Consider the following 14672-nt stretch of genomic DNA (forward strand, 5'->3'; position numbering starts at 1 on the left):
TCTCAGCAGCCATAAAAGACTAGAATAAAAATCTGTTTAAATCCTGGTAAAATATTTTGAGCTTTCCTGGTGGCTCAGACAGTAAAGAATCTTCCTACAGTGCAGGACACCTGGGTTTGATCCCTAGGTTGGGAAGATCCCCAGGAGAAGGAAAGAACAACCCACTCTAATATTTTTGCCTGGAGAATTCCATGGACCAAGGACCCTGATGAGCTACTCCATGAAGCATGTAATGTCATACATAAAAATAATTAAAATGCAACCAATTCTCAAAACACAACATAGAATTTTAAAAATTACTTGATGCATTATTAACAAATGTAAAAAATTTCTATATGGAAATACCAATATTTATTGATTTGTACTATTACTACTATTACTAATTTAACTGCTGCTTCTCTAGTGGCTCAGATGGAGAAGGAAATGACAACCACTCCAGTGTTCTTGCCTAGAGAATCCCGTGGACAGAAGAACCTGGTGGGCTGCTGTCCTTAGGGTCGCACAGAGTTGGACATAACTGAAGCAACTTAACAAGAATGCATGCATTGGAGAAGGAAATGGTAACCCACTCCAGTATTCTTGCCTGGAGAATCCCAGGGAAAGAGGAGCCTGGTGGGCTGCTCCATCTATGGAGTCGCACAGAGTCGGACATGACTGAAGTGACTCAGCAGCAGCAGCAGCAGTGGCTCAGATGGCAGAGAATCTGCCTGCAATGCAGGAAATCCGGGTCAATCCCTAGGTCAGGAAGAACCCCTGGAGAAGGAAAGGGCAATCCACTCCAGTATTCTTGCCTGGAAAATTGCACAGATGCAATAGACATGAATTTGAGTACATTCTGGGAGTTGGTGATGGACAGGAAAGCCTGGTGGGCTACAGTCCATGGGGTTACAAGAGTCGGACATGACTTAGTTATTAAACCACTATATAACTACTGTTACTAATATAACTACTGCTAAAATCTGTGCTTTTATCATGTGTTAGTCACTCTACTTGCTTTACAGAGATTATATCATTTGACAAATAAAACCCCACTGTATTAATTATTTTATTTTTCTGATCTAATAGATGAGAAAAATGAGGTTCAGACAGGTGAAATTACTCATTGAATGTAATAAAACTAGTAAGTAGAGCAATCAATATAAAAACCCAATCTAACTCTCTGTGACTCAGAGGTTGCAACTGAAACCTCAATGCCATGATGTGTTAATATGCTAATATTTAATACATATAGGGATGTAATTTTCCAACTTTATGTATTACTTACATAGATGATAGGACCACAGTCATGAAGTTAGCAACAAAGCCCTACATTTTATAATTCTAGAGTCAGATTATTATCCTTGAACCATGCTACCTTTTAATGAAAGCCCTACAAAACTTTGTATAGATACTCACTAAATATTCTATACTTAATATATCCCAAGGCCAGAATCTGCTTTGATTAAATGAAATCAAGTATAATCATGTTGATTTGAGCTAATTATTAATTTAGAAAGTCATTATGTAAATAATTATCATGTTTATTCAGCCATTTAATGGCATGATCTTGAAGGCCAAAAATGCAGCATAATCAGTGTTAACCTATAATGAAAAGAGAATATAGTAATACGAAAAAATGATATACATTCTGTGATTTATTATATATAAAATAAATATTTAAAGACTATATAGAAAAAGTCACCAAATTAGCACAATAATAGTGAAATTATGGGTGATTTATTAAAATATGAATTTTTGGATAAAGTTTTAAGATTTAAAAATGTATGAATAAATATTCAAATAAAAGTAAAAGCATAATAGAAATTTGATTTCAGCTATTAAAACTGATTTTCTCCTGCTGACAGTATATAAAATATTTGTCAAGTCTTTGCAAATATTTTTATAACTTAGACATAAATTTATGTAAAGAGCCCTTAACTCTCTAAGGCCAATTCTTCCTTTGGGTTTCTAAAATCTTGCATGTTTTATTTTGCATTTTAAAGTAATATTTTTAGAAAGAGTTATTATTAATATTGTCATTCCAAGGTTTCTTTGAACCACTATTTAATCTATAAAACATTGTTTAATCTAAATTAATATGTATTAATAAACACACATATATATGTATACATCTGTATATATGTGTAGATATATGTGACTCAGTATATATGATAATCTTATATATATAAATGGGGCTTCCCTGGTGGCTCAGAGGTTAAAGCATCTGCTCGCGATGTGGGAGATGGTTCAATCCCTGGGTCGGGAAGATACCCTGGAGAAGGAAATGGCAACCCACTCCAGTACTCTTGCCTGGAGAATCCCATGGACAGAGGAGCCTGGTAGGCTACAGTCCACGGGGTCGCAAAGAGTCAGACATGACTGAGCAACTTCACTCTCACTTTCACTTTATATATATATAAAGGTTGCTGCTAACTTGTGTCCAACTCTTTGCAACCTCATGGGCTACAGTATGCCACACTCCTCTGTCCATTTGATTTCTCAGGCAAGAATATTGGAGTGGGTTGCCATTTGCTTCTACAGGGGATCTTCTTGACCCAGGAATCAAACCCACATCTCCTGCATTGGGAGGCAGATTCTTTACTGCTGAACCACCAGCAAACGCTCATCTCACTGCACAAATGTTTACAAATGTCTTTCCTTCATGAGATTTGTGTTTCTCAACAGCGTGACCCCAGAGTCTTCTAAAGGCTTAAAATCTATTAGATGATAAATGTCCAAAAAAGGATTCAGGTCAGTCGCTTAGCCATGTCTGACTCTTTGCTACCCCACAGACAGCAGTATGACAGGCCTCCTTGTCCATTACTAATTCCCAGAGTCTACTCAAACTCAAGTCCATTGAGTAGGTGATGCCATGCAACTATCTCATCCTCTGTTGTCCCCTTCTTCTCCACCTTCAATCTTTCCCAGCATCAGGGTCGTTTCAACTGAATCGGTTCTTCGCATCAGGTGGCCAAAGTACTGGTGTGTCAGCTTCAACATCCGTCCTTCCAATGAACATTCAGTACTGATTTCCTTTAGGATGGACTGGTTGGATCTCCTTGCAGTCCAAGGGACTCTCAAGAGTCTTCTCCAGCACCACAGTTCAAAAGCATCAATTCTTTCCTTATAGTCCAACACTCACATCCACACAAGACTACTGGAAAAATCATAGCCTTGACTAGACAGAACTTTGTTGGCAAAGTAATGTCTCTGCTTTTTAATATGTAGTCTAGGTTGGTCATAACTTTTCTTTCAAGGAGCAAGCGTCTTTTAATTTCATGACTGCAGTCACCATCTGCAGTGATTTTGGAGCCCCAAAAATAAAGTCTGACACTGTTTCCACTGTTTCCCCATCTATTTCCCATGAACTGATGGGACCAGATGCCATGATATTAGTTTTCTGAATGTTGAGCTTTAAGTCAACTTTTTCACTGTCCTCTTTCACTTTCATCAAGAAGCTCTTTAGTTCTTCACTTTCTGCCATAAGGGTGGTGTCATCTGCATATCTGAAGTTATTGATATTTCTCCCAGCAATCTTGATTCCAGCTTTGCTTCATCCAGCCCAGCATTTCTCATGATGTACTCTGCATATAAGTTAAGTGAGCAGGGTGACAATATATAAGGTGATGTATTCATTTTCCTATTTGGAACCAGTCTGTTGTTCCATGTCCAGTCCTAACTGTTGCTTCCTGACCTGCATACATATTTTTCAAGAGGCAGGTCAGGTGGCTTGGTATTCCCATCTCTTTAAGAATTTTCCACAGTTTATTGTAATCCACACAGTCAAAGGCTTTGGCATAGTCAATAAAGCAGAAATAGATGTTTTTCTGAAACTCTCTTGCTTTTTCGATGATCAAATGTATGTTGGCAATTTGATCTCTGGTCCCTCTGCCTTTTCTAAAACCAGCTTGAACATCTGGAAGTTCATGGTTCACGTTCTGTTGAAGCCCAGCTTGGAAAATTTTGAGCATTACTTTAGTAGCATGTGAGATAAGTATGATTGTCCAGTAGTTTGAACATTCAGTGGCATTGCCTTTCTTAGGGACTGGAATGAAAAATGACATTCTCCAGTCCTGTGGCCGCTCCAAATTTGCTGACATATTGAGTGCAGCACTTGCACAGCATCATCTTTTAGGATTTGAAATAGCTCCACTGGAATTCCATCACCTCCACTAGCTTTGTTCCTAACAATGCTTCCTAAGGCCCACATGACTTCACATTCTAGGATGTCTTGCTCTAGGTGAGTGATCACACAATCTTGATTATCTGGGTCATGAAAATATTTTTTTTGTACAATTCTTCTGTGTATTCTTGCCACCTCTTCTTAATATCTTCTGCTTCTGTTAGGTCCATACCATTTCTGTCCTTTATTGAGCTCATCTTTGTGTGAAATGTTCCCTTGGTTTATCTAATTTTCTTGAAGAGATCTCTAGTCTTCCCATTCTATTTTCCTCTATTTCTTTTCACTGATCACTGACGCAGGCCTTCTTATCACTCCTTGCTATTCTTTGGAACTCTGCATTCAAATGAATGCATCTTTCCTTTTCTCGTTTGCTTTTGGCTTCTTTTCTTTTCACAGCTATTTGTAAGGCCTCCTCAGACAGCCCTTTTGCTTTTTTGCATTTCTTTTTCTTGGGGATGGTCTTGATCCCTGTCTCCTGTACAATGTCATAAATCTTCATTCATGTCCATCAGGCACTCTATCAGATCTAGTCCCTTGAATATTTCTCACTTCCACTGTATAATAGTAAGGGATTTGATTTAGGTCATACTTGAATGTCTCATGGTTTTCCCTACTTTCTTCAATTGAAGTCTGAATTTGGCAATAAGGAGTTCATGATCTGAACCACAGTCAGCTCCCAGTCTTGTTTTTGCTGAACATAAAGAGCTTTTCCATCTTTGGCAGCAAGGAATATAATCGATCTGATTTCTTTGTTGATCATCATGGTGAAGTCCATGTGTAGAGTCTTCTCTTGTGTTCTTAGAAGATGGTGTTTGCTATGATCAGTGCATTCTCTTGGCAAAGCCCTATTAGTCATTGCCCTCACTCATTCTGTACTCCAATGCAAAATTTGCCTGTTCCAGGGTTTCTTGACTTCCTACTTTGCATCCCAGTTCCCTAGAATGAAAAGGACATCTTTTTTGGGGGTTACTTCTAGAAAGTCTTGTAGATCTTCACAGAAACGTCGACTTCAGCTTCTTCAACATTACTTGTTGGGGCATAGATTTGGATTACTGTGATATTGAATGGTTTACCTTGGTAACGAACAGAGATCATTCTGTTGTTTTTGAGATTGCATCCCAGTACTGCATTTCAGATTTTTGTTGACAATGATGGCTACCCCACTTCTTCTAAGGATTTCTTGCCCTCAGTAGTAGATATAATGATCACCTGAGTTAAATTCTACCATTCCAATCTATTTTAGTTCACTGATTCCTCAAATGTCAATGTTTACTCTTGCCATCTCCTGTTGACCACTTCCAATTTACCATGATTCATGAACCTTAGGTTCAGGTTCCTATGCAATATTGCTCATTACAGTATCAGACTTTACTTCCATCACCAGTCACATCAACAACTGGGCTTTTTTTTTTTTTTTGCTTTGGCTGTGTCTCTTCATTCTTTCTGGGGTTATTTCTTCACTCTTCTCCAGTAACATATTGAGCACCTACCAACCTGGGGAGTTCATCCGGCAGTGTTCTATCTTTTTGCCTTTTCATACTGTTTGTGGGGTTCTCTAGGCAAGAATCCTGAAATGGTCTGCCATTCTCTTCTGTGGACCACATTTTGTCCAAAATCTTCACCATGACCCATCTGTCTTGGGTGGCCCTACATGGCATGGCTTATAGTTTCATTGAGTTAGACAAGACCATGGTCCTTGTCATCAGTTTGATTAGCTTTCTGTGACTGTGGGTTTCATTCTGTCTGCCCTCTGAGGGATAAGGGTAAGAGGCTCATGGAAGCTTTCTGCTAGGAAAGACTGACCGTGGGGAAACTGGGTCTTGTTCTGATGGGTAGGGCCATGCTCAGTAAATCTTTAATCCAATTTTCTGTTTTTGGGCGGAGCTTTGTTCCCTCTCTCTTGTTTGACCTGAGACCAAACTGTGGTGGAGGTAATGAAAAATGACAACCTACTTCAACAGGTCTCATGCATGCACTGCCACACTCAGTGCCCCCGACCCTGCAACAAGCCACCACTGACCCAACAGCGTCCTCCGCCAGAGACTCCTGGACACTCACAGGCAAGTCTGGGTCAGTCTATTGTGGGGTCACTGCTCTTTTCTCCTGGGTCCTGGTGCACGCAAGGGTTTGTTTGTGCCCTCCAAAAGTCTGTTTCCCCAGTCCTGTGTAAGTTCTGGCAGCTCTATGGTGGGGTTAATTGTGACCTCCTCCAACAGGGCTTATGCCACAGCCAGGTCTGCTTCACACAGAGCCTCTGCCCCTGTGGAAGGCCACTGCTAACCCACACCTCCACAGGAGACACTCAAACACTCAAAGGCAGGTCTAGCACAGTTTCTGTGGAGTATCCTGGTACACACAAGGTCTTATTTGAGCCCTCCAAGCATCTCTGGCAGGTATGGGGTTTGATTTTAAGTGCATTTTGCTCCTCCTGCCATTTTGCTGGGGTTTCTCCTTTGCCCTTGAATGTGGGGTATCTTTTTTTGGTGGGATTCAACGTTTTCCTGTGGATGGTTATTCAACAGTGAGTTGTAATTTTGGAGTTCTCACAGGAGAAGATGAGCACACGTCCATCTTCACCTGAACTTCTCCATAGTTCATACCAACTATGAACATCCACAGTTGGTAAATAAGCTTATGAAAGATGTTGAGCTTCATGTCTTTGGGAAACGAAAATTAAAACAATGAGATAGCACTGCGCACCTATTAAAAAGGCCAAAATCAGAACACTTGTGACAAATGCTGACAAGGAAATTGTACTCAATGCTGGTAGGAATGAAAAATGATACTGCCATTTTGAAAGACAATTTGTTAGTTACCTGTGAAACTAAACATTCTTACCATAATATTCAGTCACTGCACAACTTTATTTAGCCAAATTTTTGAAAATATATGCCCACACAGAAACCTGAGCGTGGATGGTCATAGCAGCTGAATGCCCTTCATCAGGTGAATGGAGGAATACACTGTGCTGCACACAGACTATGGAGCATTACTGAGCACTTAACAGAGATGATCTAACAAACCACGAAAAAGTAAGAGGATATTCCTAAGGGAAAGAAGCCAGTCTGAGAAAGTTTTATATTTTACGATTTTATATGACATTTTGAAAAAGACAAAAACTATATAGTTAAACGACAAATAGTTGGCATGAGTTAAGGGTAAGTGAAGATGAAGAGTCAGAACATACAGGGTTTTTAGAGCAGTGAAACTTTTCTGGATGATACTGTAATATCGAGTACATATTGTACATTTGTGAAAGGAAGGTATAACACTACGAATTAACCTTAATGTATATTATGGACTTAGGTGATAATAACGTGTCAGCATAGCTTCACTGATTTTTATAAATACAATGCTGTAGTTTGGTAAGTTGATAGCAGGGGTACCCTGTGGAGAGGGGAAACAGAAGTCAGGGAACTCTGTACTTTCTACTCAATATTGCTTTGAACTAGAATTGTTATAAAAAATAAACTCTGTGTAAAAGGGGAGAAAAAGAAAACCTTGCACCAAAGACCACAATAACTGGATACATTTTTCAACATATATGAAATGAAGGAGTTTTATTATCTCAAGTGTATGTCTTCCAAATCAATAAGAAAATAAGGAATAACTTTAAAATAGTGTACAAAATACAATATGAAGAAAGTCACAGAATATGAAATACAAATGATTGAAAGTCCATTTCATACAATCTCAACATCACTGGTAATCACAAAAATAAAAATTAAATCACAATATGACTTTATTTATGCAATTTAGATTGTCAAAACTTTAAAAGCCTGAAATTACCAGTCACTAGCAGATATGCCAGAAAATTTGGAAAACTCAGCAGTGGCCACAGGACTGGAAAAGATCAGTTTTCATTCCAATCCCAAAGAAAGGCAATGCCAAAGAATGCTCAAACTACTGCACAATTGCACTCATCTCACACGATAGTAAAGTAATGCTCAAAATTCTCCAAGCCAGGCTTCAGCAATACGTGAACTATGAACTTCCAGATGTTCAATCTGGTTTTAGAAAAGGCAGAGGAATCAGAGATCAAATTGCCAACATCCACTGGATCATCGAAAAAGCAAGAGAGTTCCAAAAAACATCTATTTCTGCTTTATTGACTATGCCAAGGCTTTTGACTATATGGATAACAATAAACTGTTGAAAATTCTGAAAGAGATGGGAATAACAGACCACCTGATCTGCCTCTTGAGAAACTTGTATGCAGGTCAGGAAGCAACAGTTAGAACTGGACATGGAACAACAGACTGGTTCCAAATAGGAAATGGAGTATGTCAAGGCTGTGTATTGTCACCCTGCTTACTTAACTTCTATGCAGAGTACATCATGAGAAACGCTGGACTGGAAGAAGCACAAGCTGAAATCAAGATTGCCAGGAGAAATATCAATAACCTCAAATATGCAGATTACACCTCCCTTATGGCAGAAAGTGAAGAAGAACTAAAGAGCCTCTTGATGAAAGTGAAAGTGGAGAGTGAAAAAGTTGGCTTAAAGCTCAACATTCAGAAAACCAAGATCATGGCATCCGGTTCCATCACTTCATGGCAAATAGATGGGGAAACAGCAGAAACAGTGGCAGACTTTATTTTTTGGGACTCCAAAATCACTGCAGATGGTGATCGCAGCCATGAAATTAAAAGGTGCTTACTCCTTGGAAGGAAAGTTATGACCAACCTAGACAGCATATTAAAAAGCAGAGACATTACTTTGCCAACAAAGGTCCATCTAGTCAAGGCTATGGTTTTTCCATTGGTTATGTATGGATGTGAGAGTTGGACTATAAAGAAAGCTGAGCGCCAAAGAATTGTTGCTTTTGAACTGTGATGTTGGAGAAGACTCTTGAGAGTCTCTTGGACTCTAAGGAGATCCAACCGTCCATCCTAAAGAAGTTCAGTCCTGAGTGATCATTAGAAGGACTGATGTTGAAGCTGAAACTCCAATACTTTGGCCACCTAATGCAAAGAGCTGAGTCATTTGAAAAGACCCTGATGTTGGGAAAGATGAGGGCAGAAGGAGAAGGGGATGACAGAGAACGAGATGATTGGACAGCATCACTGACTCAATAGACATGGTTTGGGTGCACTCCAGGAGTTGGTGATGGACAGGGAGGCCTGGTGTGCTGCGGCTCATGGGGTCGCAAAGAGTTGGACATGACTGAGCGACAGAACGGAACTGAACTGAGCAGATATGAAGTACAAGGTACACTCATCCTTTGCTCTTGGAAGTACAAATTGGAAAACTGGTTTGAATAATAATTTGGTAATATCTACTGCAAGTATACGGATGCCTACCCAAATGGATAGCAATTACTTTTCTGTTAATATAAGAAGAGGAAGTATACCCATATTCATACAAAGACGTTTGTAAAAGTTATAACAGCATGCTGTGTAATGATAAAAAGCAGTATGAAACTGCCTAAATGTCAACAGAAGGAGAAATTAGAGATAAATTCATATATAAGGGAGTGTGTTTATGTTTGTATGTATAAATTCTGTAGAATTAGAACACTTAAACTAGTATAATAGAATCTCACAAACATTTTGTGTGGAAAAGTAAATTATATTAGACAACTGAAAATGAGTTATTTTGGACTGGATATTAATTTTTTTCAATTTAGTATAAAATACATTGTTAGGAAATTGGGTACAACTAATAATATTAAATATAAATTGTATATTAGATAATTAAGTGGTATCAGTTCAGTTCAGTCACTCAGTCATGTCCGACTCTTTGCAGCCTCATGAATCGCAGCATGCCAGGCCTCCCAGTCCATCACAAACTCCTGGAGTTCACCCAAACTCATGTACATCGAGTCAGTGATGCCATCCAACCATCGCATCTTCTGTTGTCCCTTCTCCTCCTGCCCCTAATCCCTCCCAGCATCAGGGTCTTTTCCAATGAGTCAGCTTTTTGTGTGAGGTGGCCAAAATTTTGGAGTTTCAGCCTCTGCATCAGTCCTTCCAATGAACACCCAGGACTGGTTGGATCTCCTTGCAGTTCAAGGGACTCTCAAGAGTCTTCTCCAACACCACAGTTCAAAAGCATTAATTCTTCGGCGCTCAGCTTTCTTCACAGTCCAACTCTCACATCTATACATGACCACTGGAAAAACCATAGCCTTGACTAGACGGACCTTTGTTGGCAAAGTAATATCTCTGCTTTTTAATATGCTATCTAGGTTGGTCATAACTTTCCATCCAAGAGTATGCGTCTTTCAATTTTATGGCTGCAATCACCATTTTCAGTGATTTTGTAGCCCCCCAAAATAAAGTCAGCCACTGTTTCCACTGTTTCCCCATCTATTTCCCATGAAGTGATGGGATAGTTAAACTGTTTTAAATGGAAGAATTCACTTTTTCTTTTGCGATGTAAGTTTTGAGGTATTAAGTTGTCAAGTTCACATTGTCCAAACTAAAGTCTTTTAGAAACATAAGTACAATTTGTTATTAATAAAATGAGAGTCAAAATAGGGAATTTGTACACAACTATATCATAAGAGAACATTGCACAAGGGAATGTATATACCTTGTTTGGAAGATCTTTCATTCTACAAGCAAAGAATACAAATGTATCAATACATCTTAGAAAAATTGTGAAAACTTATCCAACCAGTCCATTCTGAAGGAGATCAGCCCTGGGATTTCTTTGGAAGGAATGATGCTAAAGCTGAAACTCCAGTACTTTGGCCACCTCATGCGAAGAGTTGACTCATTGGAAAAGACTCTGATGCTGGGAGGGATTGGGGGCAGGAGGAGAAGGGGACGTCAGAAGATGAGATGGCTGGATGGCATCACTGACTTGATGGACGTGAGTCTGGGTGAACTCTAGGAGTTGGTGATGGACAGGGAGGCCTGGCGTGCTTCGATTCATGGGGTCGCAAAGAGTCGGACATGATTGAGTGACTGAACGGAACTGAACTAATCATTCTTTTGCCCTAAAATAAAAGCATAATTTATTCCTAAAAATATAACTTGAATTTTCTAAATATTATCTAATAAAAATTAACATCAGTAACAACATAACCAAAAAAAAGTACTTAAAAACCAAGTTTGTTGTTGCTGTTCAGTTGCTCAGTCATGTCTGACTCTGTGACTCTATGGCCTGCAACACACTAGGCTTCCCTGTCCTTCACTATCTCCCAGAGTTTGCTCAAACTCATGTCCATTGAGTCCAGGATACCATCCAACCATCTCATTCTCTGGCCCTCTCCCCTTCTTCTCTTGCCCTCAGTCGTTCCCAGCATCAGGGCCATTTCCAACGAGTCTGCTCTTTGCTTTGGGTGGCAAAAGTATTGGAGCTTCAACTTCAGCATCAGTCCTTCCAATGAACATTCAGAGTTGATTTCCTTTAGGCTTGACTGATCAGATCTGCATGCTGTCCAAGGGACTCTTCAGGAGTCTTCTCCAACACAGTTGTTTGAAAGCATCAATTCTTCAGTGCTCAGACTTCTTTATGGCACAACTCTCATATCCCTACATGATTATTACAAAAACCATATCTTTGATGAGATGGACCTTTGTTGGCAATGTAAAGTGAAAGTGGAAGTTGCTCAATAGTGTACAACTCTTTGAGACCCCATGGACTGTAGCCCATGGAATTCTCCAGGCCAGAATACTAGAGTGGGTAGCCTATCCCTTCTCCAGTGGATCTTCCCAACCCAGGGTGCAAACTCAAGTCTCCCGCATTGCATACGGATTCTTTACCAGCTGAGCCACCAGGGAAGACTCAAAGTAATGTCTCTGCTGTTTAATGTGTTGTCTAGGTTTGTCAGAGTGTTTCTTTCAAGGAGTAAGTGTCTTTTAATATAATGGCTGCAGCCATCATCCACAGTGATTTTGGAGCCCAAGAAAATAAAGTTTATCACTGTTTCCATTGTTTCCCCATGTATTTGCCATGTTATGATGGGGCCAGATGACATGATCTTCAATTTTTGATATTGAGTTTTAAGCCAGATTTTTCACTCTCCTCTTTCACATTTATCAAGATGCTCTTTAGCTCCTCTTTGCTTTCTATCATTAGGGTGGTGGCATTTGCATATCTGAGTTTATTGATATTTCTCCCAGCAATCTTGGTTCCAGCTTAAGCTTCATCCAGTCTGGCAGTTCTCATGATGTACACTGTATAAAACTTAAATAAGCAGAGTGAAAATATACGGCCTTGATGTACTCCTTTCCCAATTTGGAACCAGTCAGTTGTTCCTTGTCCGGTTCTGACTGTTGCTTCTTTTACGTGCACACAGGTTTTGCTGGAGGCAAGTAATGTGGTCTAGTATTCCCATCTCTTGAAGAATTTTCCAGTTTTTTCTAATGCACACAGTCAAAGGCTTTAGCATAGTCAGTGAAGCAGAAGTAGTTTTTTTTTTTTTTTAATTTTAAATTTTATTTTGTTTTTAAACTTTATATAATTGTATTAGTTTTGCCAAATATAAAAATGAATCCATCACAGGTATACATGTGCTCCCCATCCTGAACCCTCCTCCCTCCTCCCTCCCCATACCATCCCTCTGGGTCGTCCCAGTGCACTAGCCCCAAGCATCCAGTATCGTGCATTGAAGCTGGACTGGCATCTCGTTTCATACATGATATTTTACATGTTTCAATGCCATTCTCCAAGATCTCCCCACCCTCTCCCTCTCCCACAGAGTCCATAAGACTGTTCTATACATCTTTTTTTTTTTTAATTCCTTTGCTTTTTCCATGATCCAATGAATGTTTGACCTCTAGTTCTTCTGCTTTTTCTAAATCAACTTGTATATCTGGAAGTTCTTGGTTCACATATGCTTGAAGCCTAGCTTGAAGAGTTTTAGTATTACTTTGATAACATGTGGAGTGAGTGCAATTGTGTGGTAGTTTGAATATTCTTGGCTTCCCCTTCTATGGGATTGGAATGAAGACCGACCTTTTTCAGTTCTGTGGCCACTGCTTAGTTTTCCAAATTTGCTGGCATATGGGATGCAGCACTTACACATTATCATCTTCTAGGATTTGAAATAGCTCAGCTGGAATTCCATCACCTCAACTAGTTTTCTTTGTAGTAATGCTTCCGAAGGCCCATTTGACTTCGTATTCCAGGATGTACGGCTCTAGGTGTGTGATCACAGCACCTTGGTTATATTGGTCATTAAGACCTTTTTTGTACAGTTTTCCTATGTACTCTTGCCACCTCTCGTTAATAACTTCTCCTTCTATTAGGTGCATACCGCTTCTGTCCTTATTGTGTACATCTTTGCATGAAATGTTTGTTTGGCATCTATAATTTTCTTAAAGAGATCTCTAGTCTTTCCCATTCTATTTTTTTTTCATCTACATGTTTGCATTATTCACTTAAGGAGACTTTCTAATTTTTCCTTGCTATTCTTCAGAACCCTGCATTCAGATGAGTATATCTTCCCTTTTCTCCTTTGTTGTTCACTTTTCTTCTTTTCTCAGCTGTTGGTAAACCTCCTCAGACAACAATTTTACATTTTTGCACTACTTTTTCTGGAAGATGGTTTTGATCACTGCCTTCTGTACAATGGTAAAACCTCTGTCCATAGTTCTGCAGGCACTGTGTCTATCAGATCTAACCCTTTGAATATATTTGTCACTTTCACTGTATAATCACAAGGGATTTGATTTAGGTCATACCTGCATGGCCTACTGGTTTTCCCTACATTGTTCAATTGAAGTCTGAATTTTGCAATAAGGCACTCATGATTTGAGCCACAGTCAGCTCCTGGTCTTGTTTTTGCTGACTGTATGGAGCTTCTCTATCTTCAGCTGCAACAAATATAATCAGTCTGATTTCAGTATTGACCGTTTGGTGATGTCTATGTATACAGTCGTCTCTTGTGTTGTTGAAAGAGGGTGTTTACTATGACCAGTGCATTCTCTTTACAAAAGTCTGTTAGTCTTTGTACTACTTCAGTTTGTACTCCTAGGCCAAACTTGCCTGTTACTCCAGGTATCTCTTGACTTCCTATTTTGCAGTCCAATCCCCTATGATGAAAAGGACATATTTTTTTGGCGTTAGTTCTAGAAGGTCTTGTAAGTCTTCACAGAACTCTCAACTTCTTCAGCATCAGTGGTTGGGGCATAGACTTGGATCAAATTTAAGTCTTCTAATGAAACAAAGTTTTGAGGGAAGGAGAAAATTAGCACAAGTATTTTTTTTTTAAATGTGTGCATATTTCTAAAAAAAATCTATACAATCCAGAGGTAGAAAAACGGGGCTAAATATTTAGATACCTGTATTAAAAGTGAAACATCTGCAAATCCTGTGAAAATGCAAAATTCTGCCTAACCATATGGAGAAGTATACATACGGCTTTGTGAAAAATCTTTCATCAAGGCAAATATGTGAATCATAATTTTTCATTTTCAGTTTATTTTCCTTTTGTTAGTCATATTTTGCCAAATGAAAATATGGGATTTTGTATTTTAACTAATATGAAAGAAACTACTTGGTAGAGTGGAACTGATAGGAATTTGGAAGAGATTTTCCCAATTGTTTAATAGTT

At 39.1% G+C, this 14672-nt stretch overlaps 1 long non-coding RNA gene across 3 annotated transcripts in view; it reads left to right on the forward strand.

The window, feature by feature from the left end:
- LOC147375666 (uncharacterized) overlaps positions 1-14672 on the forward strand; it is a 63402-nt gene that overhangs the window by 19434 nt on the left and 29296 nt on the right. For all 3 annotated transcript variants that reach the window (XR_015161580.1, XR_015161579.1, XR_015161581.1), the window contains exon 2: positions 6124-6222. This is a non-coding gene — a long non-coding RNA (uncharacterized LOC147375666). The remainder of the gene's footprint in view (positions 1-6123; positions 6223-14672) is intronic.

Source organism: Bos grunniens, chromosome 3 (genome assembly GCF_055505025.1).
Source record: "Bos grunniens cultivar Pamir isolate PY7600 chromosome 3, Bosgru_T2T1.0, whole genome shotgun sequence".
NCBI classification, from domain to species: domain Eukaryota; kingdom Metazoa; phylum Chordata; class Mammalia; order Artiodactyla; family Bovidae; genus Bos; species Bos grunniens.